The 26,456-nt window shown below is 62.5% G+C and overlaps 1 pseudogene; it reads right to left on the bottom strand.

The window, feature by feature from the left end:
• LOC144193140 (titin-like) overlaps positions 1-23,903 on the bottom strand; it is a 39,148-nt pseudogene extending 15,245 nt beyond the window's left edge.
• Between the last annotated feature and the right edge of the window lie 2,553 nt (positions 23,904-26,456).

Here is a 26,456-nt window from a genome sequence, read left to right on the forward strand (position 1 = left end):
AGAGTCTAGACGGCACGTTACCACCGGGCGGGGCTTCTGCCGCGGAAGAATGATCGCTCGGCTGGGCTCTACTCACCGAACGGGTGCTCGGCCACGATGGTCTCCGACTCGGCGGGCTTGCTGACGCCAAATCTGTTCTCGGCAGAGACTCTGAAGGTGTACTGCATGTACTTGGTGAGATGGGCGATGTCCAGAGACGTCCGCTTCACGCTGGAGTTGATCAGCTGCCAGGCGGTGGAACCCGATTCCCGCTTCTCCACTATGTAGTTGGTGACGTCCGTACCGCCGTCATCCTCCGGCGCCTCCCAGCTGACCACGCAGGATTCCGAAGTGATGGCCGAGACGGCGACGGGGCCCGACGGCGCGGCGGGTTTGCCCATGACGTTCACGTCGATGGTGAAGGTCCGGCTTCCGGCCACGTTCTCCAGGGTCAGGTGATATTTGCCACCGTCGCCCCTCACGGCCTCCTTGACGGATATGCTGGCCCAGTCTTTGGTCACCCCGATGGAGACTCGGTCCGTGTTCTTCAGCCTCATCTCCTCCAGCCGCCAGGCCGCCTTGGGAGCGGGTCTGCCGGAAATGGGCACTCGGATGGTGAAGGTGCTGCCGGATCTGCAGGTGATCAGCTGGTTGGTGATCTCGCTGAGGTCGGCCGCCGGCGGGACGTGAGGCTCCTTGACCGTCACCGGGGCCGGCGTCTCCCTGGGCACGCTCAGGCCCGACTGGTTCTTTGCCCTCACGCGGACGTGATACTCGTCGCCCTTGTTGAGCTTGTCCATTACGTAGGAGAGGTTCTTGGTGTTGCCGACCGGGACCCACTTGTCCGTCCCCCGGGGCCGGGCCTCCACCACGTAGAACTGGATGCGGCTTCCGCCGTCGTGCTCCGGCTTGGGCCAGCTCAGCGACAAGGAGCTGTCGGTGGTGTCCACCACGTCCAACCTCTTTGGTGGCGCCGGCTCGGCCGTGGCCACCACGGGATCGGTGATCTCCAGCGCCTCGCCCACGCCGTGCTGGTTCTCCGCCGAGACCCGGAAGAAGTAGGGCACGCCCTCCAGGAGGTCCTGGATCTTCAGGACATTCTGGGCGCACTTGCCCCCCGACTGCTGCCAAGTGCGGCGGGTGGCCTCCCGTCTCTCCACAATATCGTGGTGGACGCGGGCGCCTCCGTCGTTGAGCGGAGGCTCCCAGGCCAGGGTGACCGAACCCCTGGAGACCTCTCGGAAGGCTAGAGCCCGAGGAGGGCCGGGGGTGTTCAGGACTTTGACGGTGAAAGTCATGGCCTGGCCGCCGCTGCTGTTCTCCAGGTTGACGGTGTATTTGCCCGAATCATTTCTGGTACACTTTTCCAGATGGAGAGTACTGCTTCCCTCGCCACTGGTGACCTCCGCCGCGACGCCCAGTTCCCCTTCCTCTTTCTGCCAAGTGGCGAGGGGGACGGGCTTGCCCCTGAAGTGGAGGCTTAGCTTGACGGCGCCGCCGGCCTTGACAATGTGCGTCTGCTTGAAGCTGGCGTCAATATCCACCTGGGGCGGCGCCAGTCTCTCGACGGCCCGGGCCGGTTCCGGGGTGACGGCGTCCTCGCCCCTCCCCACTTGATTCACGGCCGCCACGCGGAACTTGTAGTCCACCCCGCCACGTAGCCCGGTGGCCGTATACTTGGTGTCCGGGACCAGCTCGGGGTTGGCTCTGGTCCAGTCGGCTTCCGGGCCCTCCTGCACGTCAATGGCGTAGCCCAGGATGTCGGAGCCTCCGTCGTCGGCGGGCCTGCTCCATTCCAGACTGATGGAGGAGTGGGTGGAGTCCGACACGCAGACCACGGACGGAGCGCACGGGATGTCTTTGGGCTCCACGGCTTTGATGGGCAGGGAGACGTTGCTGGGCTCTCCCACGCCGGCGTCGTTGACCGCCGTGACCCGGAACTCGTACTCGGTATTCTCGGCCAGGTGAAGCACCGTGTGGGCACATTCCGTGATGGGCTTCCTAGAGAGCACCTTGTAGAAGCGGACGGTCTTCTTCTCTCGTTTTTCCACAACGTAGTGGCGGATGGGGCTTCCTCCGTCCGACGTGGGAGGAGTCCAGGCCAAAGCGATGCTTTCTCCCGTCACCCCGGTGGCGTCGGGAGTGCCCGGAGAATCGGTGGTGGCTGAGGAGGGATAGCCAACGAAGGGAGACAAGTCAAGACTTTGTGGTGAAGGTCCGAAATCTCATTAGACATGTACGGTGACGACAAAAGCATCGGACTGGACGCCGCTCGCTCCATTCAATTCAACGCAACTCAATTCAAATGTCCTCGTCGGTGGGGCGACGCGACTTACTGTATTGCAGCTGTGCGACCACGGGGCAGGATTCCAAAGGTCTGCCCAGCCCAAACTTGTTGACGGCGGACACTCTGAACTGGTACTCACTCGTTGATCTTCATGAGTTTGGTGGCGGTGAAGCTGCACTCGCGACAGCTGTCGGACACCAGCGCCCAGGAGATCTTGGAGGTTTCGCGCTTCTCGATCACGTAATGGGAAATTTCCGAGCAGCCGTCGTTCTCCGGCGGATTCCACGACAGGCGGCACCTGCCCTCGGAGATGTCGCTGAAGGCGATGGGTCCCACCGGTTCTCCCGGCGTGTCTGCGTCGGACAATCCGGTTCGGGGTTAGTGGGGCGAAAAGACGGCGGGGAGAAGGAGAGCGTCCCCGAGCCCGCTCCCTCGTACCTTGCACTTTAATGAGGAGATCCTCCTTTTTGCTGCCGGAGCCGTTGGTGGCCTCCACGGCGTAGAGCCCGCGGTGAGTGCGGTCGGCGTCTCCGATGAAAAGAGTGCTGTGCCCGGCCACGGTGATGATGTCCATCATCTTCTTGGTGATTTCCACGCCGTCTCGGTACCAGACCACCTTGGGAACGGGCCGTCCGCCGATGGCCACCTTCACCCTGATGTTGTCGCCCGCCGTCACCGTCAAACCCTCAAAATATTCTGGGCCAAACTCGATGTGAGGCGCAGCTGGTGGGGGGGGGGGGGGGGGATGAGGCCGTGACGGTTTGATCATTATCAGTCTTTTAGCCGGCTTCTGCGTGCCACTTACCGTTCTCGCTTCGGACCACGATCAAACCGGACGAGTTGGAAGGGGGGCTGACCACCCCCATGGCGTTTCTGGCCACGACCCTGAACTCATAGCGCTCGTTGAGCGTCAGGCCGGTCACCGTGTGCTGGCAGTCGTGGACGTCGCTCAAGTTGGCCTTGAACCAGCGACCCTCGCCCTGGCGTTTCTCCACGGTGTAGGCGGTGACCTTGCTCCCCCCGTCACGTTTGGGCGCCTCCCACTTGAGGGTGATGGAGTTAGCCGTCACGTCAGTGTAGTCCGGCTGGCCGGGAGGATCTGACAAACACAACGCGGGCCTCGAATTATTATTTTTGCTTTTTTTCCGGGGGCTGACAAAAGGCCTTTTTTCCGGAGTAACGACGCGCCACCGGACGGGCGCGCGGCGGCGGTCCAAACTCACCGACGGGACTGACGGCCATGACGGGCTCGCTGGCGTCACCGGCCCGGCCGCAGCCGGCGTCGTTCTGCGCGCAGACCCGGAAGGAGTACTCCAGGCCTTCGATGAGATCCGGGACCCTGTAGTCGTTGTCCTTGATGGGCGCCGCGTTGACCTTCTGCCACAGGATGCTGTTCTTTTCCCTCTTCTCCAGGTGGAAGCCCTGGACGGGCGTGCCGCCGTCGTAGCTGGGCCTCTCCCAGCGGACGGTCATGCCGTCGTTGGTGACGTTGTAGACCAGGGGCTTGCCGGGCGGGCCCGGGGGCCTGAACTGGTGCTTGGCCAGGACCAGCTGAGAGAGCAAGGCTTCGCTGGCGCCGTATCGGTTTTCCGCGCACACTCGGAACTGATACTGGAGCCCCTTGATCAGGTTGGGCACTCTGAATTGCGTGTCCCGCACGGCCGAGCAGGCCATCTTCCAGTCGGGGCGAGAGGCGTCCCGCTTCTCCACCGTGTAGCAAGCGATGTCTCCGCCGCCGTCGTCGTTGGGCCGGTCCCAGGAGATCAGCACGCTCTCCGCCCTGACCTCGTCCAGGCGGAGGGGCCCGAGGGGCTTGGACGGGGGACCCAGGGTCAGGACGTGGACGTGGAAGGACTTTCTGCTGATCACGTTGTCCAGCGTCAGGGTGTACTTGCCCTCGTTCTCTTTCTTCACCCGCTTTATGGTGAGGGTGGCTTTGTCGTCGGTCTTCTTGAAGCGGACCCGCTCGCTCTCCTTCAGGGGAAGGTTGTCCTTCAGCCAGGACAGCGAGGGCTTCGGTTTGCCCCGGTACGGCAGCTCCAGGTGGACGTTGTGTCCCAGGCGGACGCAGATCCTCCCGTCCGGGTACTCGGCCAGGCTGGCCTCGGGAGTGATGACGTAGTCCGCCACCTTGACGGGCCCCGTCTTCACATAGTCGCCCTGACCCTTCTCGTTTCGAGCGGCCACTCTGAAGAACACCTCCGAGTGCTCCTTGAGTTTGGGGACCTCAAAGTGGCAGTGGCGACTGGTCCCTCCCAGCGACCAGTCCTCGCCGCCGGCGGCTTTCCTCTCCACCACGTAGTCGGAGATGATGCTGCCGCCGTCGTGGTCGGGCTTCAGCCACTGCAGGGTGACCGAGGTCTTGGAGGAGTCCCTCACGGAGACCTGTCTGACGGGGCCGGGGCATTCCGTGGCCTTCACCGGCTCCGGAGTCTCGCAGGCTTCGCCCACGCCGTTCTCGTTCTCGGCCAGGACGCGGAAGAAGTAGGACGTCTTCTCCGAGAGGTCCTCCACGCCGCAGCTGGTCTCCGTGCATTTGCCGTTCACCGCCGAGTAGGATCTCTTGGAGGAGTCCCTCTTTTCTACGATGTAGTTGGTGATTTCGGCGCCCCCGTCCAGCGAGGGGCTGTCCCAGCACAGGGTGACTCTTCCGCGGGTCACGTCTTTCAGCCTCAGGTTCCTGCACTGAGACGGGGTGTCCTGGACCTTCACCCACAAGCTCAGGGTCTTGGGCTCCCCCACGCCGTTCTGGATCTTGACGCTATATTTGCCGGTGTCCAGCTTGGTGACCCGCCGCAAAACCAGGACGGTGGCTGTGTCCGAGTGGTGGAATTCGTAGGAGGGGTCGTCGTCGATGCGCGAGTCTCCTTTGCTCCAGGAAGCGGAGGGCGAAGGTCGTCCCTTCAGCGGAACCGAGAGCTCCACGTCCTTGCCGGCCTTCACGATGTAGTGGGTCCTCGTGGCCACGTCGGAGTCGATCTGAGCTTCCTCTGTGGAAGGGAGACAGCCGGTCAATTTGCCACGTCCGCTTTTCCCTTCCAGAAGAAAGGGTGAAGCGTGGAGTCACACCTACCCAGGATATCTTTAGCCTGGACGGGCTCGCTCATCTGCAGGGCTTCCCCGCGGCCGGCGCAGTTGGCGGCAGAAACTCGGAAGAAGTAGTTGACGTCCGGCTTCAAGTCGTGGACGGTGTACTCGGTGGTCTTGACCTCTCCTTTGGACGTGAGCGTGGCCCAGTCCTCCTCTCCTTCCACCAGCTTCTCCACCACGTAGCCGGTCACTTGGCTGCCCCCGTCCCATTCGGGCTGGGACCAGGCCAAAGTGATGGAGGTCTTGGTGGAATCCAGCACCTTCAGCTTGCGAGGCTCGTCGGGGCATTCTGGAAAAAACGAGAGAAGTGGTCGGCGAGGGCGCCCGACTCGGTGGCGCCCGACTCTGTGGCGCCTTCCCCAAAGCGGTGACCCGGACGACTCACCGATGGGATCGGCGGCCTCGTAAAAGTCGGATTCTTCCGAGAAGGGGCCTTCTCCGGCCCTGTTGATGGCGCAGACGCGGTACTGGTACCGGTTCCCTTGGGTGAGGTGGTAGACGGTCTTTTTGTTGTCGGGAATGGGCTCCTTGTAAACGCGCAACCAGCGCAGACTTTTCTTGTCACGCCGCTCCAGGTAGTAGCCGGTCACCGCGCTACCGCCGTCTACGCCCGGACTTTCCCACTCCACCACCATGGTGGTCTTGGTAATGAGGCTGACTTCGGGAGTGTGCGGCTGCCCCGGGGTGACTGGCGGAGGGAGACGGGCAGAAACCAGAGGTGAGAAGGTCGCCCGAAGGCACCCGACGGGCGGAATGGCTCCCGGCGGAAAGGCTCCGGGCGGAAAGGCCCCGGTGCTCCCCGAGCTTACCGAAAGCATTCTTTGCCACCACGGGCTCCGACTCCAGCGGGGCTCCCACGCCGTACTTGTTGACGGCCATGACGCGGAAGACGTATTCGTTTCCCCGCACCAGTTTGCCCACCGAGATGTACGTCTGCCGGTGATCCTCCGAGACGGTCGCCCAGACCACTCTGCTGGTTTCGCGCCTCTCCACGACGTAGTGCGTCACCTGGGAGCCTCCCAGGTCGGCCTCGCACACGGGCTCCCAGCGGAAGGCGATCCGGTCTGCCGTGACGAGGTTGAAGCCGATGCTTCCGCTCGGCGGTCCGGGTTTGTCTGAGTCAAGTGGGCTTGGCGTTAAAAACCAAAACAACTATTCAGAGGCGACCGCAAAAGAAGAAAAAAATGCACCTACCCAGGATCTCCATGGCGATGGTGGCGCTAGCTGAGCCCAGTGTGTTCTTGATTTTGATCTCATAAGAGCCGGTGTGTTGGCGCGTGGCGTCCTTGATCAAAATGGCCGAGGAGTCCGTTGTGCTCTCCACGCACAAGGACGAAGAGGCCACCAGCTCCCTTCCGTTCTTCAGCCACTCGATGCCGGGCAGTGGCACGGCGAGGATTCCCACTCGGATCTTAACCGAGGTTCCGGCTCTGTAGCGAACCACGTCCAGGTACTCGGGAGGCAGGTCGATGGCCGGGGCGCCTGCGCGACAGAGCAGGCGGATGACGGCCCCGCCCGGTGGCGAAACCCACGAGAGCCGGAGGGGGACGGAAGGAGCACTCACCGCGGGCGTCCACGCAAGTGACCGGGCCGGCGATCAGAGAAGGGTTGCTGACGGAGCCCACGGCGTTTTTGGCGTACACCCTGAACTCGTAGGTCTCGTCCTGAGTCAGCCCGGACGCCGTGAAGCCCATCTCCGGGATGTTGGTGAAGTTGGCCTTCACCCACCTTCCGCTGGCCGCATCCCTCCTCTCCACGCTGTAGCCGCTGATCTTACTGCCGCCGTCGTACGGCGGCCTCTGCCAGGTCAGGCGCACCGAGTTCTTGGTGACTTCGCTGACGCGGACATTTGCGGGGGGCTCTGTGGCGGACACAAAGGCGCGTCGCCATTAGGTTAGGCCGGTTGGTTGGCCGAGCGGACGTCGCGCCAGCGACGCGCTGGCCCCGCCCCCGGTCGTGTTTGTGCGGGGGGTTTTCGACCTCGGCCCGCGGGCCACAGGCGGCCCCTTACAGTTAACATTCATTGAGGAATAACAAGGGCATTCAGGACAGAAGAAATCCAAGGAGAAGAAAAAAAGTCCAGCGGGGACCAGTAATGCATCCCAAAAAGCTAAAAGTCAAAGAATGAACTCATTTTTAGAATGGCTGCTTATTGATAATGTGTTTAATATTAAAAAGCAGGTAAAATGATTATCTTTGTACTGGCTCTTCAAAGTGAACTGAAATGAATTAGTCAAGAGCCAGTACAAAGATAATCATTATACTTGCTTTTCAATTAGGGTGGCGGCGAGGCGACGTGGTGGCGGCGAATAGGTGACAGAGAAGAAGGGCTACTCACCGCACGCGTCGATAGCCAGAACCTCTTCCGAGGTCTTGCTCATTTTGCCCACCCCGGCGGCGTTTTCTGCCGTGACCTTGAACTCGTAGATGAGACCCGGGCAGATGTTGCTGACCCGCATCTGGTTCCCGGCTATGGCGCTTTTGTTGATCTTCTGCCAGAGGATGCTGCTCCTTTCCTTCATGTGAAGGTGGTAGCCCGTCACGGCGTTGCCGCCGTCGTTGACCGGTTCGTTCCAGCAGACGGTCAGGTTGTCTCGACAGACAAAACTAACCCAGGGGGTGGACGGAGGCCCCGGAGCCACTGGAATTCAAAGCGCAGAGCCACAAGTCAGTTGGCGGTGGCTTTGGGAAAGGCCGTGGGGTGGGGGGGGGGTGGGGGGGGGTCGGAGAAAACAAAATCCGCCCGGCGACTCACCGAAAGGAAGCCGGATCGTCACCGGCTTGCTGTCGAGGTGCTCGCTGAGACCGTAACGGTTCTGGGCCCTGACTCGGAACTGATACTCCTCTCCCCTGGTCAGCTTGGTGGCTCTGATCTGGCTCCGCGCCACGTTGGCCGACACCTCTGTCCAGGTGGGGGTGCTGGTTTCCCGTTTCAGGAGCACGTAGTTGGTGACGGGACTCCCGCCGTCGTACTCCGGAGGAGTCCATTTCAGGTGCGCCGTAGTCTCTCCCACCTCCAGGATTTCCACGGGCCCCAGGGGTGGTCCGGGCCTATCCAGCACCACCACGTTCACCGAGATCTGGCTGGCGCCGCCCGCATTGCTGGCGCTCAGTTGGTACTTCCCGGCATCGCCGGCGACGCTTTGCTCCAGGCTGACGCTCAGGCTGTCGGGGGTGACCCGGGCGGAGAGTCTCTTGGATCCCTTGACCGGCACGTTGTTCTTGGACACGCTGACTTTTGGCATGGGCTTGCCGCTCAGCGGGATGTCAAAGGTCAGGTCGGATCCGGCTCTCACGTAGACGGTATTTTTGGGGTAGTTCTTCAGGTCGAACTCTGGAGCCTCTGTCAAAATTCAAGCAAAAGTCGGCTCAGCGGGGCCGGGTAGAACAAGCCCCGTAGCGGGTTCAGAGAGAAGACTCTGGCGGTGACATTTGACGGGACCGATGAACTCGGCGGCGGAGACGGCGGGCCGGGGAATTACCCAGAATTTCTTTGACGAGGACGGGTACAATCATCTCTTTGGCCTCGCTCAGACCGGCGTGGTTCTCGGCTCGCACTCTGAAGAAGTACTCGGCGCCTTCCCGCAGGCTTTTGACGGTGTGGCTGGTGGTCTTCACCGTGGCGCACTTGACCCATTTGGTCTGGCCCTTCTCCAGGGCGTCCAGCAGGTAGGCCTTGACTCGGCTGCCGCCGTCGTACTCTGGCCGCGTCCAGGCGATGGTCACGCTGTCCCTGGTGACGTCGGCCACTCCCAATTTGGCGGGCGGACTGGGCACCTCTGCAAAGACAATTGAGGAGTGAGTGGGCCGGATTTGGCCGGATTTGGCCGGATTTGGCCGGATTTGGCCGGATTTGGCCGGATTTGGGCCTCGGACGGGAGCTTACCTGTGATCTTGGTGCCGGCCTTCACTTCCTGAGCTACCCCCACTCCATACTCATTCTTCCCCATTACTCTGAAGTAATAGACGGCCCCTTCCAGCAGGTCCTCTACTTTGCAGGCCGGGGCGTGGCAGTTGGTGGTCACGGAAACCCAGGCCTTCTTGCTGGCCTCGCGCTTCTCCACGTGGTAGGCCTCGACGGCGTCGCCGCCGTCGTTGTCGGGGGCTTCCCACGTGAGAGCGGCCGAGTCCCGAGTGACCGCCGAAACCTTGACGTTGAGCGGGGGGCCCGGGGAGTCCAGCACCTTGACGCTCAGCGGCAAGGTGGCCTCTCCCAAGTCGGAGGCGATGGTCAGGCGGTACTCTCCGGAGTCGTTCCTGCCCGAGTTTTCGATGGTCAGCGAAGCGTCGGAGTCGCTGGTCTCCGCGGTTCCCCTGGCCTTCAGGTCGGTGCCCTCCTTGGACCATACGGCCGAGGGAACGGGTTGACCCTTGAAGGGAACCTTGAGGGTGAAGGCCAGGCCGCGCTTCACCACCAGGACCTTGCGCGTCTCCACGTCGGCGTCGAACGTGGGCGGCGCCGTCCTCTCGGTGGCGGCGGCGGCGTCCGAGCGCCGGCTGCGCACGCTGCTTCCCATTTTGTTGATGGCTTTGACGCAGAATTCATATTGGGCGGCGTTTTTTAGGCCGGTGACTGTCATCTCCAAGCTCTTGGTGAGCGCCATGGCTTCCAGCCATCTCTGCGGCTCTTCCTCCTCCTCTTCCTCCTCCTCTTCCTCCTCTTCATATCCTTCCCCCTCTCTGGCCAGCTTGCCTACGTAGTCCCTGTATTCCACGGCGTATCCCAGGACGGGGGCGCCGCCATTGTCGGCGGGCGCTTTCCAAACGATGGACACGCTGTCCCGGGTAGAGTGAACAATCTTGGGCTTGGAGGGTGCGGCGGGAACCGTCAGGGGGTCCAGGGCTCGGAAGGAGGCGGACAGTTCGCTGGGCGGGCTCAGACCGGCGGCGTTCTCGGCGTAGACCCTGAAGTCGTACTCGCAACCCCGGCGCAGCTTGGTGACCGAGGCGCGGCAGTCGGCGATGAGATCCCGGTTGTTGGTGGCAGACTTGACCAAAGGTGTCCCCGGGGGGTCCGGCGGCTTGTAGGGGTACTGGACCGTCACCGCCTTGGAGTCCAGAGGGGCGCCTCTTCCGTATCGGTTCTCCGCCGCCACCCTAAACTGGTACTCGCCGCCGGTCTGGAGCTTGCTCACTTTGAGAGCGGTGCGGGCCAGCTGCGTGGCCACCGGCTGCCAGGTGTTGCCCGTGGTCTCTCTCTTTTCCACAATGTAATGCTTGACCTGGCAACCCCCCTTGTAGACGGGGGGCTCCCACGAGAGGTGGACGAAGGTGTCGCCGACCTCCCCGATCCGGAGCGGACCGCCGGGCAGGCCCGGCTTGTCCAGGACGATGACGGCCAGCTTCCGGCTCAGGGTGCCCGCGTCGTTGCTGGCCGTGACGGTGTACTGGCCAAAGTCCTCCTTGCACGCCTGGCTGATCTGAATGCCGGTGGTGGCGGGAGTGTTGAGCACGTGGACCCTGGATGTGACTTTGAGGAGCTGGCCGTCCTTGGTCCAGCCGATTCGTGGTTTGGGCCTGCCCAGGACGGGGAAGCTCAGGGTCAGGTCTTTTCCGGCCGGCACGCTGTAGGTGTCGAAGGGCACGGCCACGCCGGGCTCCAGGCTGACGTCGGCGGCCACCACGGGCGCCGCCAGCGCCCTGGGCTCACTCTTGCCCTTCTCGTTGTAGGCCAGGACGCGGAAGAGGTACTCGGTGCCGGCGGCGAGGCCGGTCGCCGTGCCCTCGCAGGTCTTGGTGTTGGCGGCGACGCCCCACTTGTCCGTACCCTTGGGCTGCATCTCCAGCAGGTAGCCGGCGATGCGACTGCCCCCGTTGTGCTCGGGTTTGTCCCAGGCCAAGGAGACGCTGACTTTGGTCACGTCCACCAGGGAGACCTTGCCGACGGGGAGCGGTACCTCGGAAGCCTTGGACGCCGTCTTGGTCTCCGCCGCCTGGCCCACGCCGTACTCGTTCTCGGCCATGACCCTGAAGTAGTAGGAGGCGCCTTTCGTCAGGTTCTCTACCTTGAAGGTGGTCTTTGCGCACTTGGCCGAGACGTTGGCGTAGGCCTTGCGGGTGGATTCCCGCTTGTCCACCACGTAGCTCTTGACTTTGGAACCCCCGTCGTTGGCCGGCGCCTCCCAGACCAGGGTGACCGAGTCCTTCCTCACGTCCTTCACCGCCAGGATGAGCGGGGCCCCCGGCGTGTCCAGGACTTTGACGGCCACCGCTTCGGTGGCCGAGCCGCTGCCGTTGCTGAGGGTGAGCGTGTACTTCCCCGCACCGGTCGCAGGAGTCCACGGAGAGCTGGGTGAAGGCGGGGCCCTTTTCCACCACCGCCTTTTCGGTGGGGGTGCCCAGGTCCTTGGACCACTTCACCTCGGGGGCGGGCCTGCCCCTGAAGGGAACGTGTATCCTGAACGAGCCGCCGGCCTTCACGGATATTCCCTTGCGCAGCTCGGAGTCCAGGTGGATCTGAGGCGCCTCCAGCCTCTCTTCCGCCCTGGCGGTTCCCGGGAGCACGGCCGGCTCGCCCACGCCGACCTTGTTGAGGGCGCACACTTGAATTCGATATTCCCGGCCCTCTTTCAGCCGGGGGATCTGGTATTTGTTGAGACGCAGGCCGGTCGGGGGGGTGACCATGGTCCATTGCTCCGTCTCGGCCTCGCAGACCTCCACCAGGTAGCCCTGGACGGGGCTGCCCCCGTCCGACGGCGGCTTGCCCCAGGAGACGGTGATGGAGCTGGCCGTGGAGTCCACCACACTCACGTAGGCGGGGGAGCCCGGCCTGTACTTGGGATCGGCCGCCTTGTAGTAGGAGGTCGGCAGGGACGGCTCTCCCGAGCCCACCGCGTTCTCGGCGCTCACCCGGAACTCGTAGTCGTGGCCGGCGCTCAGGCCGGTGGCTCTGAAGGAGAGGTCCGTGACCTTCTGGCGGTTGCACCTGGTCCACTTGACGCCCTCCCTGTCCTTCTTCTCCACCACGTAGTTTGAGATCTGGCTGCCGCCGTCGGATTCCGGGGGGCTCCACCTGACGGTCATGCCGTCGCGAGTGATGTCGCCCACGTCCTCCACGTGAGGCGGACCGGGGAGTACGAAGGGAGTCTTACAGAGCACGGGCTCGCACTCCAGGGGGCCGCCGGCGCCGTGGCGGTTGACCGCCGTCACGCGGAAGATGTATTCGTCGCCCTCCAGCAGGTTGGTGACCTTGTAGCAGGTGGCCGTGCAGGCAGGAGAAACCACCGTCCAGGCCAGACGGCTGGTCTCCCTCCTCTCGATGACGTAGTGGGTGACGGGACAACCCCCGTCGGAGGAAGGCGGACGCCAAGCCAGCGAGCAGCGATCCTCGGCCACGCCGGCCACGTGAAGGGGTCCCCGGCAAGGACCGGGCCGGTCCAAGACGGAGACTTGGAAGTGCGCGCTCTGGCTGCCGGCCTGGTTGGTCAACTGGAGCGTGTAGGTGCCGCTGTCCTCCCTGGCCGCGTCTTTGACCAGGATCAGGGCGCGACTCTCCGTGTTCTTGATGTCCAGCCTGAGGGTATTTTCCAGCGGCACTTCGCCCCTGAACCAGCGCATGGCCGGCGGGGGCTTGCCACCCACGTCGGCGTCCAGCTTGAAGGTCTCGCCGGCGTTCAGGACCACGGCCTTGGCGAAGGCGGGGTCCACGGAGAATGTGGGCGCCTCGGCGCCGTCGCCGGCCGTGATCGGCCCGCTGTTGTACGACGGCTTGCTGACGGTGCCGGCGGCGTTCTTGGCCGCCACCCTGAAGTCGTACTGGGAGTTCTCGCTGAGGCCCGTGGCGGTGAACTGGGTCTCCGTCACGTTGGTGAAGTTGGCCCTCACCCAACGGCCCTCGGGCAGGTCGCACCTTTCCACCAGGTAGCCGGTCACGTTGCTGCCGCCGTCGTATTCGGGCTTGGTCCAGCGGATGACGATGGCGTCTTTGGTCACGTGGACGGCCCGGAGGGCGCCGGAGGGGTCGCAGGGGTCCCTGGCACTCGGCTCCGGCCTTCAGCCTGGGCACCTTGATGGTGGTCCTGGCGTAGTTGGCGTTGACGTTTTCCCAAGTGGTGCCGACGGTCTCTCTCTTCTGCACGATGTAGTTGGAAATCTGGCAACCGCCGTCGCGCTGGGGCGGGGCCCAGGACAGCGTCACGCTCTGCGTGGTGATCTCGTCGAACTTGACGGGGCCGGTGGGCGGGCCGGGTTTGTCCAGTACCACGATCTCCAGCGTGGCCTCCTTCTGGCCGGCCGGATTGGTGGCCCGGATGCCGTACATGCCTCCGTCGTCGCCCGCCGCCTCCTTGATGCTCAGACTGGTGTGGCTCTGCTCGTTGTGAATGTTGACTCTGGTGGTGAACTTGAGGGGCGCGCCATTCTTGGTCCACGCCACGGTGGGCTTGGGCCGCCCGAAGACGGGTACTCGGACCCGGAGGTCTTTGCCCACGTGGACGCTGTAGCTGCTGAAAGCCGGTCGCACGTCGGGCTGGAACACCAAGTTCTTGGCGGCGACGTGGCCGGACAGGACCCGGGGCTGGCTCTTGCCCTTGTCGTTGATGGCCGTGACCCGGAAGAGGTACTCCTCTCCCGGGTTGAGATTGGAAACGGTGGCGGCCGTGCCCTTGTAGGTGTTGACGCCGGACCACTTCTCCTGACCCTTGAGCTGAACCTCCAACAGGTACTGGGCCACCCGGCTGCCGCCGTCGTATTCGGGACGTTCCCAGGCCAGAGACACGCTGGTGTCGGTCTGGTCCGTCACGCTCAGGCTCCTGGGGGCCTGAGGCACCTCCGAGACCTTGAGCGGGTCCAGGGTGGCGGCGGGCGGGCCCACGCCGTGGGCGTTCTCCGCCAGGACGCGGAAGTAGTAACAGCAGCCCTCCTGCAGCGGCTCGATCTTGCAGCAGAGCGCGTGGCAATTGGTGTCCACGGCGGCGTAGGTTTTGCGCGTGCTCTCCCTCTTTTCCACAACGTAGTTCTTGACCTTGGAGCCGCCGTCCGAGAGAGGCGCGTCCCAGGCCAGCGTCACCGACTGGCTGGTGATTTCCTTCACGCTCAAGTTGACGGGTGCGCCGGGCGTATCCAGTACCCGCACCGCCACGCCGGCCGACTTGCTTCCGCTGGCGTTGACCGCCGTGACCGTGTATTTGCCGCTGTCCGTCCTGCTGGCGTGGTCGATGGTCAGCGCCGTGTAGCTGCCGGTCACTTCCACTTGAGCCCCGTCCTTCAGCGGCGCCTCGTCCTTGTCCCACCGGACGGCGGGAGCCGGTCTTCCCCGGACGGGGATGAAAAGTCGGAGCGTGAGTCCGGCCCGGACGCTCACGATCTTCCGCAGTTCCGGATCGATGTCCAGGTCGGGTTGCTCCTCCCTCTCTTGGGCCACCACCGCCCCGGTCACCTGGGCGGCCTCGCCGAGTCCGACCTTGTTGCTGGCGCACACTCTGAAGTGGTAAGCCCGATTCTCCGTCAGCTGGGCCGCCTCAAATTTGGTCTTCTTGACACCGGTGGGCGGCGTGCACATGACCCAGTCCTCCTCGGGGGCCGACGCCTCGGTGGCTTCCGTCGGCGCCCCGCCGCCGGTGGCGGCGCGGCGTTCCACCACGTATCCCTGGATCTCCGAGCCGCCGTCGCAGAGGGGCTTGCCCCACGACAGGAAGACGGAAGATCTGGTGGTGTCGGTCACTCTGGGATTCTGCGGCGGGCCGGGCCTGAAGACGGGGTCCAGGGCTCGGTGGTAGACGGTGGCGGAACTGGGCCGGCCCACGCCGACGGCATTCTCGGCGGCCACCCTGAACTCGTAACTGTGACTTTCCAGGAGTCCCGTGACCTTGAAAGACAAATGCGGGACGGGGCCCCTGTTGCATCTGGTCCAACGCACGCCCTCTTTGTCGTGCTTTTCGATGACGTAGGCGGTGATGGGAGTGCCTCCGTGGTCAGTGGGGGCCTCCCAGGTCAGGAGCACGGAATCCTTCTTCACCTCCGAGACCTCCAAAGCTCTGGGCGATCCGGGCACCGTGTTGGGGTCCCTGATGGTGGCCGGCTCAGACAGGAGCGGCGCGCCGGTGCCGAACTCGTTGACGGCTTGCACTCGGAAGACGTACTCGTTGCCCTCCAGGAGCTTGGCGACGTCCAACCAGGTGTCGGCCACGTCGGACTCCACCACCGTCCAGACCAGCCGGCTGCTCTCTCTCCTCTCCACCACGTAGTGGCTAATCTTGCTGCCGCCGTCCTGGAGCGGCTCCCGCCACGTCAGGCGGCAACGGTCCTTGAGGATGTCCGTCACGGCCAGGGGGCCCTGCGCCTGTCCCGGTCTGTCCAGGACCACCACCTTGACCGGGGTGGCCTTTTCACCCCCCGGGTTTTTCAGCAAGAGAGTATAGAGGCCTCCGTCGTGGAGTCGGGCCTCTTTGACGGCCAGGCAGGCGCGGGTGGCCGTGTTCCTGATCTCTCGGCGCGGGGTGTCGGCCACTTCCTGCCGGTCCTTCAGCCAGGCGACGGAGGGCGGGGGCTTTCCGTGAACGTCGGCGTCGATCTTGAAGCTCTCCCCCGCCTTCACCACCAGGGTCTGAGTGTACTGGGGGTCCATGCTGACGCGGGGGGGCCGGATGTCGTCTCTGGCGGTGATGGGGCCGCTGCTGTAGGAGGGGAGACTGGAGACCCCGGCGGCGTTTCTGGCCATGACTCGGAACTCGTAGCGGCCGTCCGGGAGCAGTCCCGTGGCGGCGTACTCCGTCTCCGTGACGTTGGTGAAGTTGGCTTTGGACCAGCGTCCTTCGGGAAGCTCCTTCTTTTCCACCGTGTAGCCGGTGATCTTGGCGCCGCCGTCGTACTCGGGCTTGGTCCAGGCGATGCGGACCGAATGGCCGGTGATCTCGGTGGCCTCGGGCGCGCCCGGGGGGTCGCAGGGGTCTCTGGCCACCTGGCCCTCGGAGACTTTGCTGACTTTGCCCACGCCCACTATGTTCTCGGCGTAGACTCTGAACTCGTATTCCATTCCCGCCTCCAGGCCGGAGATCTTCCAGCTTTGCTCCTTGATGAGCAATTTGTTGAGTTTGACCCAGAGGATGCTGCTTCTCTCCTTGCGCTCCAGATGGTAGCCCAAAACGGCGCTGCCTCCGTCGCTGACCGGTTCGTTCCAGGTCACCACCATGCTGTCTTTGGTGGAGGAGGCCACGCTGGGAGTTCCCGGGGGGCCCGGGACTTTGTACGGGTACTGGGCCACGATGCACTCGGACTGGAGGGCCGGTCCTTTGCCGTAGCGGTTTTCCGCCGTGATCCGGAACTGGTATTCGGCGCCGGCTTTCAGGCGACAGGCTTTCACTTTGCACCTGGCCAGGTTGGCGGACACCAGGGTCCAATTGGTGGTGGAGGTGTCTCTCTTCTCCGCGGTGTAGTTGTTGATGGTGCAACCGCCGTCATACTCCGGCGGTCCCTAGGCGGTCACGCTGTCCGAGGTGACCTCCTCCACCCGGATGGGACCCAGCGGCCGACCGGGCTTGTCCAGCACCACCACGGCGACCTGCGCGGTGGCCCGGCCCGCCGTGTTGACCAGGGCCACCCGGTACTCTCCGAAATCCTCCCCGCGGGCCTCCTTGATGGCGAGGGTCAGCAAGGTTTCCGAGGCGGCAAAGTTGACGCGGGTGGTCCTCTTGAGCGGTTGGCCGCCTCGGTGCCAGGAGACGTCCGCCTTGGGCCGGGCCACGTAGGGAAGCTCCAGGGTCAGGTCTTGGCCCGCCACGCTGAAGGTGTGGAAGGGCGTCTTGACGACCTGCGCCGTCACCAGCTCCTTCACGATGACGGGGACGCCGATCTGACGGGGGTCACCGGTGCCTTGGTCGTTCCTGGCCGCCACGCGGAAAGTGTATTCCTGGCCGGTGGCCAGGGCGCCCACGGTGGCTTCCGTTTCCTTGACGACGACGGCCTGCGTCCACTTGTCGGCACCCCTGGGTTGCAGCTCCACCACGTAGAAGCCCACCCGGCTGCCGCCGTCGTGCTGGGGCTTTTCCCAGGTGAGCGTGACGCTGTTCTCGATGACGTCCTTCAGGCTTATCTTGCCGGGAGGTTGGGGTCTCTCCGACACTTTGACCGATTCGCCCGTCTCCACGGGCGGGCCCACGCCGTACTGGTTCTGGGCCAAGACCCGGAAATAGTAGTTGCAGCCTTCCAGGAGCGGCTCCACCGTAAAGGTGGTGCGGTGGCAGGTGGCGCTGACGGTGGCGTAAGCCTTCCGGGTGGATTCGCGCTTCTCCACGATGTAGTTCTTGATCTCGGAGCCGCCGTCGCTGGCCGGCGCTTCCCAGCTCAGCGTCACGGATCGACAGGTCACGCCGGCGATCTTCAGGTCCAGCGGAGCGCCGGGAGTGTCCAGTACCCTGACTTGCACCGAGACGGCTTTGGAGCCAGAGCTGTTCTCCAGCGTCAGATTATACTTGCCGCTGTCCCAACGGTTGACGTTTCCCACCACCAGCGAGGTGTAGGAGGTGGTGGTGTCCACGGTGGCCCTCTCCACCGCCTGCTCGTCGTCTCCCTTGGTCCACTTGGCTCGCGGGGCCGGCCGTCCCCTGATGGGAACAAAGAGTCGCAGGGTGCAGCGGGCGCGGAGGGTGAGCGTCTTGCAGAGCTCGGCGTCCAAGTCCAGCTCCGGCGGGAGGAGTCGGTCCTCGGCCCTGGGCCGGCCGGGCACGCCGGCCGCCTGGCCCATCCCTTCGCCGTTGACGGCCGAGATGTTGATCTTGTACTCGGCGTCCTCCGTCAGATTGATCAGGGTGAAGGAGGTGGCCAGTAGTCCCTCCTTGGGCGTGGCGATTCGCCAATCCTCCGCCTCCTCCTCCTCCTCTTTGCCGGCGGCGGGGACGCAGCACTCCACCACGTAACCGGTGATGTCGGAGCCGCCGTCGTAGGCGGGCTTTTTCCAGGCCACGGTGATGGACGAGCTGGTGGTGTCCAGAACTCTGGGGTTGCAGGGGGGCCCCGGTTTGTACAGGGCGTCGCTGGCCTTGTACAGAGGGCTGGAGGGGCTGGACAGGCCCACGCCGGCGGCGTTCTCCGCACTGACCCGGAATTCGTATTCGTGTCCGGCCACCAGGCCCGTGGCCTTGAACTGCAGGTCTTTCACCTTCCTCTTGTTGCACTTGACCCAGCGCAGGCCCTGCCGGTCTTTCCTCTCCACGTGATAGTTGTCGACGGGCGCCCCGCCGTCGCTCTCGGGCGCCTGCCAGCTCACCAGCATGGAATCCTCGGCGGTGGCGGCCACCAGCGGGTTCCGGGGCGCGTCGGGGACCCGGTACGGATCGTCGGCCAGAACGGGCTCCGAGTCCAGGGGCTCGCCGCTGCCGTATTTGTTGAGCGCCCTCACTCTGAAGATGTACTCGTTTCCCTTGAGGAGCTTGCCCACTTTGAGCTGGGTGTCCCGCAGGTGGGAGGCCGCCTCGCTCCACAGCAGTCTGCCGGATTCCCGTTTCTCCACCGCGTAGCCTTCGATCTGGGAACCGCCGTCGTCGGCGGGCGGGGCCCACGTCAGCAGGCAGTCGTCGGCCGTGACCCGGCCGACGGCCAGGGGTCCCAGCGGCGGGCCGGGCCTGTCCAGTACTTTGACCCTGAAGACGTGCTTGCAGAAGCCGCCGGCGTTGGCGGCCGTCAAGAGGAATTCTCCTCCGTCGGCCCGGACAGAGTCCTTGTTGGTCAGCGTGGAGGTCAGCTCGCCGTGCTTGACGTCCAGCTTGAAGGTGTTCTCCACTTCCTTTTGGTTCTTGGTCCAAGTCAGGCGGGGGGCGGGTCGCCCGGCTACGTCGGCGTCCAGCTTGAAGGACTCCCCGGCCTTGACCAGGAGCACGTCCTTGAAGACGGCGTCCACCATGATGCGCGGCTCCACCACGTCGTCCTTGCAGGCCACAGGCTCCGAGGGCTCCGACGGGGCGCTCACGGCTCCGGCAGAGTTCCTCGCCGTCACGCGGAACTGGTAGAGGGCGTCGCGGGTCAGTCCGCTGACGGTGAAGGCGCTCTCCGTGACGTTGGTGAAGTTGGCCTTCGTCCAGCGACCGGCGGGCAGTTCTCGCCTCTCCACCGTGTAGCCGGTGATCTTGAATCCGCCGTCGTACTCGGGCTTGGTCCAGGCCACAGTGACGGCGTTGTCGGTGACCGAGGTGGGCACGGGCGCGCCCGGGGGGTCCACCGGGTCCAGGGCCACGATGGGCTCCGAGGCCTTGCTGGCCTTGCCGATGCCGGCCTTGTTCTCCGCCATGACGCGGAACTCGTAGGCGGCGCCGTCCTCCAGGCCGCTGGACTTGAGGAGGTTCCCTTTGACCAGACCCAGGCTGATTCTCTGCGACGTGATGCTGCTCCGCTCCTTCCTCTCCACGTGGTAGCCGGCCACTTGGTCCCCGCCGTCGGACACGGGCTCGTTCCAGCCGACGGTTATGGAGTCCTTGGTGAAGGCCACCACCCGGGGCGTGCCGGGCGGTCCCGGAACTTTGAAGGGGTAGGCGGCCACCACCGACTCGGAGGTTATGGCCGGGCCCACGCCGTCGCGGTTTTTGGCCCTGACCCGGAACTGGTACTCCGAGCCCGTGGTCAGGCGGGTGGCCTTGAAGGTGGTGCGGATGGCGGCGGAGGTCAGCTCGCTCCAAGTCTGCGTGGCGGTGTCTCGGATCTCCAGCACGTAGTTGTTGATGGGGACGCCGCCGTCGTTTTCCGGCGCGTCCCAGGCGAAGACGCAGTAGGTGCGGGAGATTTCCGTGATGAGCACGGGTCCCTTGGGCGGGCCCGGGACGTCGTGCACTCTGATCCACACGTCGTCGCTGACGGTACCCGCCAGGTTCTTGGCCGTCACGGCGTAGGTGCCGCTGTCGGCCCTGGTGCATTCCTTGACGCTGAGGACCACGGTGGTCGGGGTGCGCTCCACGTTGGTCCTCTGGGTCAGCTTCAGGGCGCCGCCGTCCTTCTGCCAGCTGACGGCCGGCCTGGGGCGTCCGGCCACGGGAATCTCCACCCTGATGTCCTCTCCGGCCCGAGCCACCACGGTGGCCTGGCAGAGGGTGAGCAGGTCCAGGTCGGGCGGGGAGGAGGAATCCCGGACGCACACGGGCTTGCTCTGGCGGGGGGCGCTCCTGCCCGAGTAGTTGACGGCCATCACGCGGAAGGTGTATTCCTCCTTCTCGTTGAGGTTCTTGACGGTAAAGTCCATGCCTCTCAGGCTGCTGACGTGGGCCCACTGATCGGTGCCCCTCTTCTGGGCTTCCAGGACGTAGCCCGTCAGCCGGCTGCCTCCGTCGTGCTTGGGTTTGGTCCAGGCCAGGCTGACCGAGTTCTTGGTCACGTCCACGGGCACGATGCTCGCCGGGGGGCCCGGCGCCTGCGAGGCGCGGATGGGATCGGGGGTCTCGGCGCCTTCGCCGACGCCGTACTCGTTCTCGCCGTAGACGCGGAAGTAGTACTCGCAGCCGGAATCCGGAAGTGGTATCTGCCGGCGTTTTCCAGTCCGGGCACCACGAACTCGGTGATTCTCAGGGGGGACGAGGGCGCCGTGTCCTTGATCCATTCCTCCGCGCCTTCTTTGCGGTGCTCGATCACATAGCCGGTGACGTGGAGCCCGCCGTTGTCCAGTGGTTTTCCCCAATTGAGAGTGGCCGTGGTCTGGCCGGTGTCTGTCACCCTGGGGTTGACGGGCGGACCGGGAACATCTGCCGCCGGGAGGAGTGGAAGATTAGCGACGGCGCGGACATTTTTCCATTGGGCATTTTGCCCGGCCGGGCGGGCCTCGGTTACGACTCACAGGTGGCGACGACGGTGGTGACCGGTAGCGAGGGCTCGCCGGGCTCCCCGTAGCCGGCTTTGTTCTCGGCCGAGACGCGGAACTCGTACTGCAAGCCTTCGGTCAGGCCGGTCACGGCGTAGCTCAGCTCGGTCAGCGACTTCTTGGAGGCCCTGAGCCACCTGCTGCCCTTCTTCTCCTTCTTCTCCACGGCGTAGCCGAGGATGTCGCCGCCGCCGTCGTCGGCCGGCCTCCTCCACGTCAGCGTCACCGAGTGTCCGTCGACCTCTAGGATCTCGGGCTTGGACGGCGGGCCGGGAGGACCTGGGAAAAGGGGCGCCTCGGCTTTCATTGACACGCCGGGGCCAGATACGTGTGGGCGGTAACCCAAGCGCCACTCACCAAACCTATCCACCATCTTGACGGGCCGGGAGTGAGCCGCCTCGCCGGCGCCGTACTGGTTGACGGCCGACACTCGGAAGATGTACTCGTTGTCCTGGATGAGTTTGGTGGCCACGTAGTGGCAGTCCGGCACCTCCTCCTCCAGAATGGTCCAGAGGAGGCGGCCGGTTTCCCGCTTCTCCAGCTTGTAGTGCTTGATGGGCGAGCCGCCGTCCTCGGGGGACGGCGCCCAGCTGAGGGTGACCTTCTCGGAGGAGACGCCGGCGCAGTGGATGGGGCCGGGGGCGGCGGGGACGTCTAAAACTTTCACCTTGACCGTTTCCTCCTTGACGCCGAAGGGGTTGCTGGCCGTGATGACGTAATCCCCAGAGTCCTTCCTGGAGGCGTATTTGACGGAGAGAGTGGACGAGGTGGCCGTCTGCTCGATGTGGACCACTTCGGAGGGCTTCAAGTCCTTTCCTCCCTTGGACCAGCGCGAGGCCGGCGGCGGCTTGCCCAGAATGCCGGTGGCCGTGATCACCGCCGTTTCGCCGGCTCTGACCGTCACCCCGGCCTCCCTCACCTGAGCGTCGATGAGGATGGTGGGGGCGGCTTTGGACGGGAAGGGAAAAAGGGGGTCACGATTCGCCGTCCGGAGAGTGCCGGCCGGCCAGTCCGACTCACCGTATTCGTCCACGCAGACGATGGTATCCGTCTCCTCGGACGGCGGACTGAGGGCTCCGGCGGCGTTCTTGGCCCGGATTCGGAATTCGTATTTGCAGCCCTCTTGGAGTTGGGTGACGGTGTAGGCGGGCTCCACCACGTTGCCGCTGTTGCTCTTCACCCAGATCTTGGAAGGAAGGTCCCGCCTCTCCACGATGTAGCCCGTCAGCCTGTGGCCGCCGTCAAACTGCGGCTCCGCCCACTGGAGGGTCACCGCGCTTCTGGTGACGTTAACGGGTTGGGGTTTGCCCGGAGCGTCTGGACACACACACACGGCGACGCGTTTAGCCGGAAGGACAATAGCGGCAGTTTAGGCCGACTGGGCTCACTCACCGATGGGATCCAGGGCCACGGCGGGCTCGGTGGGCGGACTGGGTCTGCCGATGCCGGCCAAGTTGATGGCCGTGACCCTGAATTCGTACTCCAGGCCCTCGGTCAGCCCCGTGGCCTTGTGTTCCTTCATTCTCAGGGCGGTGGGACTGGAGCGCTTCCACAACATGCTGTTCCTCTCCTTGAACTCCACGTGATACCCTGTGCGACCAGTTGAAACGTGTCAGAGGGTCAGACGGGCGACGTGCGGCACGGCCGGGGGCCAAACCGCGGCGTGGCCCTCGGCAAATACTCGCGAGGTGATCTGTGGCATTACTCGTGTACAGTTAGCGTATGGTATGTTTAGCATTTTTCAGATGACTCAGTTAAAACAAACAACTGCCAAGCCTACCGAGGCAACCCACGCGGCGCAATGCGACAGTCCCGCCATTAAATGGCATTTAGGTGTCACGTTGTGGGTACCCACGCAGGACTAGATTTTCCACCTATCAACGCAAATAGCAACGGAGGGGCTGCCAAAGAAAGGAGCGCCACTAGGCCGCAAGCCGGCCCTAATTCTGCCGGTGTCACGCTACCTGTTATGGGTGAGCCGCCGGTCTTCCTTGGGTCGGACCAGGCCAGGTAGGCCGAGTCGTGACGCATGCTCACGACCTGCGGCGGAGGCGGGGCGTCGGGCACGTCTGGAGGAAGAAAAAACACAGAGAGGCTCTCAGGGGCCGGCCCTCAAAGTCAAGTTCAGGGGAGCCGAGGGAAAGAAGAACTCACCGAAGGGATGTTTGGCCACCACGGGCTCCGACTTAAGTCCCTCGCCCACGCCGTACTTGTTCTCGGCGCAGACGCGGAAGACGTATTCCGTGCCTTCGTGGAGAGCCGTCACCCTGAAGGCATTCTTGTCCACCGCCGAGGAGACGGTCACCCACATGTTGGTGACCGAGTCGCGCTTTTCCAGGATGTAATTGGTGATCTCCGAGCCCCCGTCGTCTTTGGGGGCGGCCCACTTCAGCGTGGCCCCGTCGGCCGTCACGTCCTTGAACTTGACCGGTCCCACGGGGATGCCGGGCTTACCCACCACCCTGCAAGAAAGACAGACCGTGGTCAGCGAATGGCCAGCGCAAGGCCAGCGCACAGGCGTGGCGGCGAGGAGGAGTTTCCTCCGACCCGTTACCTGATAAAGACGGTGGACTCCTTGCTGCCGGCGCTATTCCTCAGGGCGACGGTGTACTTGGAGGCGTCGCTCCTCTGGCAATCCCTGATCAGAAGCGTGGTGTTGACCGCCGAGGATTCGGCGCAAAGGCGGCCGCCGTCGCTCAAGTCTTCCTCCTCGCCCTTCTTCCAGGACACCTTGGGGGTGGGCTTCCCCGCAATGGGAATTTTCAGGCGCACCATTAACCATAACCCAAACCATAACCCAAACCACAACCCAAACCATAACCCAAACCATAACCCAAACCATAACCCAAACCATAACCCAAACCATAACCCAAACCATAACCCAAACCATAACCCAAACCATAACCCATACCATAACCCAAACCCTAACCCAAACCGTAACCCTAACCCAAACCATAACCCGAACCCAAACCATAACCCTAACCCAAACCATAACCCTAACCCAAACCATAACCAGATTCCCAACTGTCAGGTTTAGAACCATATACATTCAATAATTCGGATCAGAGGTAGCACACGCAGAGTCGGCTTGATGAGATTTTCAAAGACATCAGCTGAGGGAGGGGTCGGGAGGTGCAAGCGCTTGGAGACGAGTCCATCTCCTTGCCTGACCAGTTCCAATCCCCTACCGACCTCCAACAGAGTAGCCCCTTTTATTAACAAAGGGTCATGTGACCTAGGTACAAACTTAAGGCGGGACGAAGTGACACAGAGAAATGGGCGTGTCTTAGTAAATGACTTGCCCCTAACTCATAGGTGTTATGAAGGAAACTTACCACTAGTCTCTGCAAAATTCTATCCAAGTGACTATACAGCATAAAAGTAGTAAAGAATACATTCTATACTTCACACCAACCATAACCAGATTCCCAACCATAACCATAACCCCAACCAAAACCATTTTCCCAACCATAGCCATAACTCCAACCATATCCCCAACCATAACCATAACCCTAACTGATAACCCCAACCATAACACCAACCATAACCCCAACCATAACCCAAACCCTAACCCCAACCCCTAACAATAACCCTAACCCTAACCCAAACCATAACCCCTAAGCCCTAACAATATCCCTAACCCAAACCATAACCCCTAACAATAACCCTAACCCAAACCATAATCCCAACCCCTAACAATAACCATAACCCAAACCATAACCCCTAACCCCTAACAATAACCCTAACCCAAACCATAACCCCAACCCCTAACAATAACCCTAACCCAAAACCTAACCCAAACCATAACCATAACCCCAACCATAACCATAACCCAAACCATAACCCCAAACCATAACCCCAAACCATAACCCCAAACCCCTAACAATAACCCTAACCCAAACCATAACCCCAACCCCTAACAATAACCCTAACCTAAACCATAACCCCAACCATAACCATAACCCAAACCATAACCATAACCCAAAACATAACCCCTAACCCCTAACAATAACCCTCAACCAAACCATAACCCCAACCCCTAACAATAACCCTAAACCAAAACCTAACCCAAACCATAACCATAACCCCAACCATACCCATAACCCAAACCATATCCCCTAACCCCTAACAATATCCCTAACCCAAACCATAACCCCTAACAATAACCCTAACCGAAACCATAATCCCAACCCCTAACAATAACCATAACCCAAACCATAACCCCAACCCCTAACAATAACCCTAACCAAAACCATAACCATAACCCAAAACATAACCCCTAACCCCTAACAATAACCCTCAACCAAACCATAACCCCAACCCCTAACAATAACCCTAACCCAAACCATAACCCCAATTATAACCATAACCCAAACCATAACCCCTAATCCCTAACAATAACCCTAACCCAAACCATAACCCCAACCCCTAACAATAACCCTAACCTAAACCATAACCCCTAACAAGAACCCTAACCCAAACCATAATCCCATCCATAGCCATAACCCCAACCATAACCATAACCCAAACCATAACCCCCAACCCCTAACAATAACCCTAACCCAAACCATAACCCAAACCATAACCCAAACCATAACCCAAACAACCATAACCCAAACAACCATAACCACGTGCTGCCAGAGGACCTCGGCACGCCCGGTGAATACCTTGTTGAAGACAGGCAGGCCTCGGTTCACCTTGTTGGCCAAAGTGGCAAAGGACCTGTGGGGAGGGGGGAGGGGGGGAGATGTCGGTTCCAACTTTCCTGGAAAACAGACGGATAGACGGCCTCCTGGCACGCCTACCGGGAATCGTCCTGGTCTTTAGATTTTTCGTCTGACAACAACTCGTCCCACTCTGGATGACAAAATGGGGAAAAAAGTGCCATATATCACATACGAACCGAAAGCCTTTTAATGACCGACTTTCTGGTAAACGTCCCAGACAAGACCGGCAGGCCGGCCCTCTCGGTTAAAAATGGACTGAACATCTGCCAATTACCGACTCTAATCTTGCCTTGGCTGGCTCCAAATGGAAAAAAATAACATCTTGTACATTTAAGTTTCAATTACTCACGTTTCACTGTATTCCACCACCCCATCAAACTGTCCGTATCCTGTGAAGAAGAAAGGAAGGAAGGGCGTAAGTGAGACGGGACGGAAAGAGGCGGCGAATGAGGGAGATCGAGAGAGAGCGAGAGAGAGCGAGAGAGAGAGCGAGAGAGAGAGCGAGAGAGAGAGCGAGAGAGAGAGCGAGAGAGACAGCGAGAGAGAGAGCGAGAGAGAGAGCGAGAGAGAGAGCGAGAGAGAGCGAGAGAGAGCGAGAGAG

Source organism: Stigmatopora nigra, unplaced genomic scaffold (genome assembly GCF_051989575.1).
Source record: "Stigmatopora nigra isolate UIUO_SnigA unplaced genomic scaffold, RoL_Snig_1.1 HiC_scaffold_93, whole genome shotgun sequence".
Classification (NCBI taxonomy): domain Eukaryota; kingdom Metazoa; phylum Chordata; class Actinopteri; order Syngnathiformes; family Syngnathidae; genus Stigmatopora; species Stigmatopora nigra.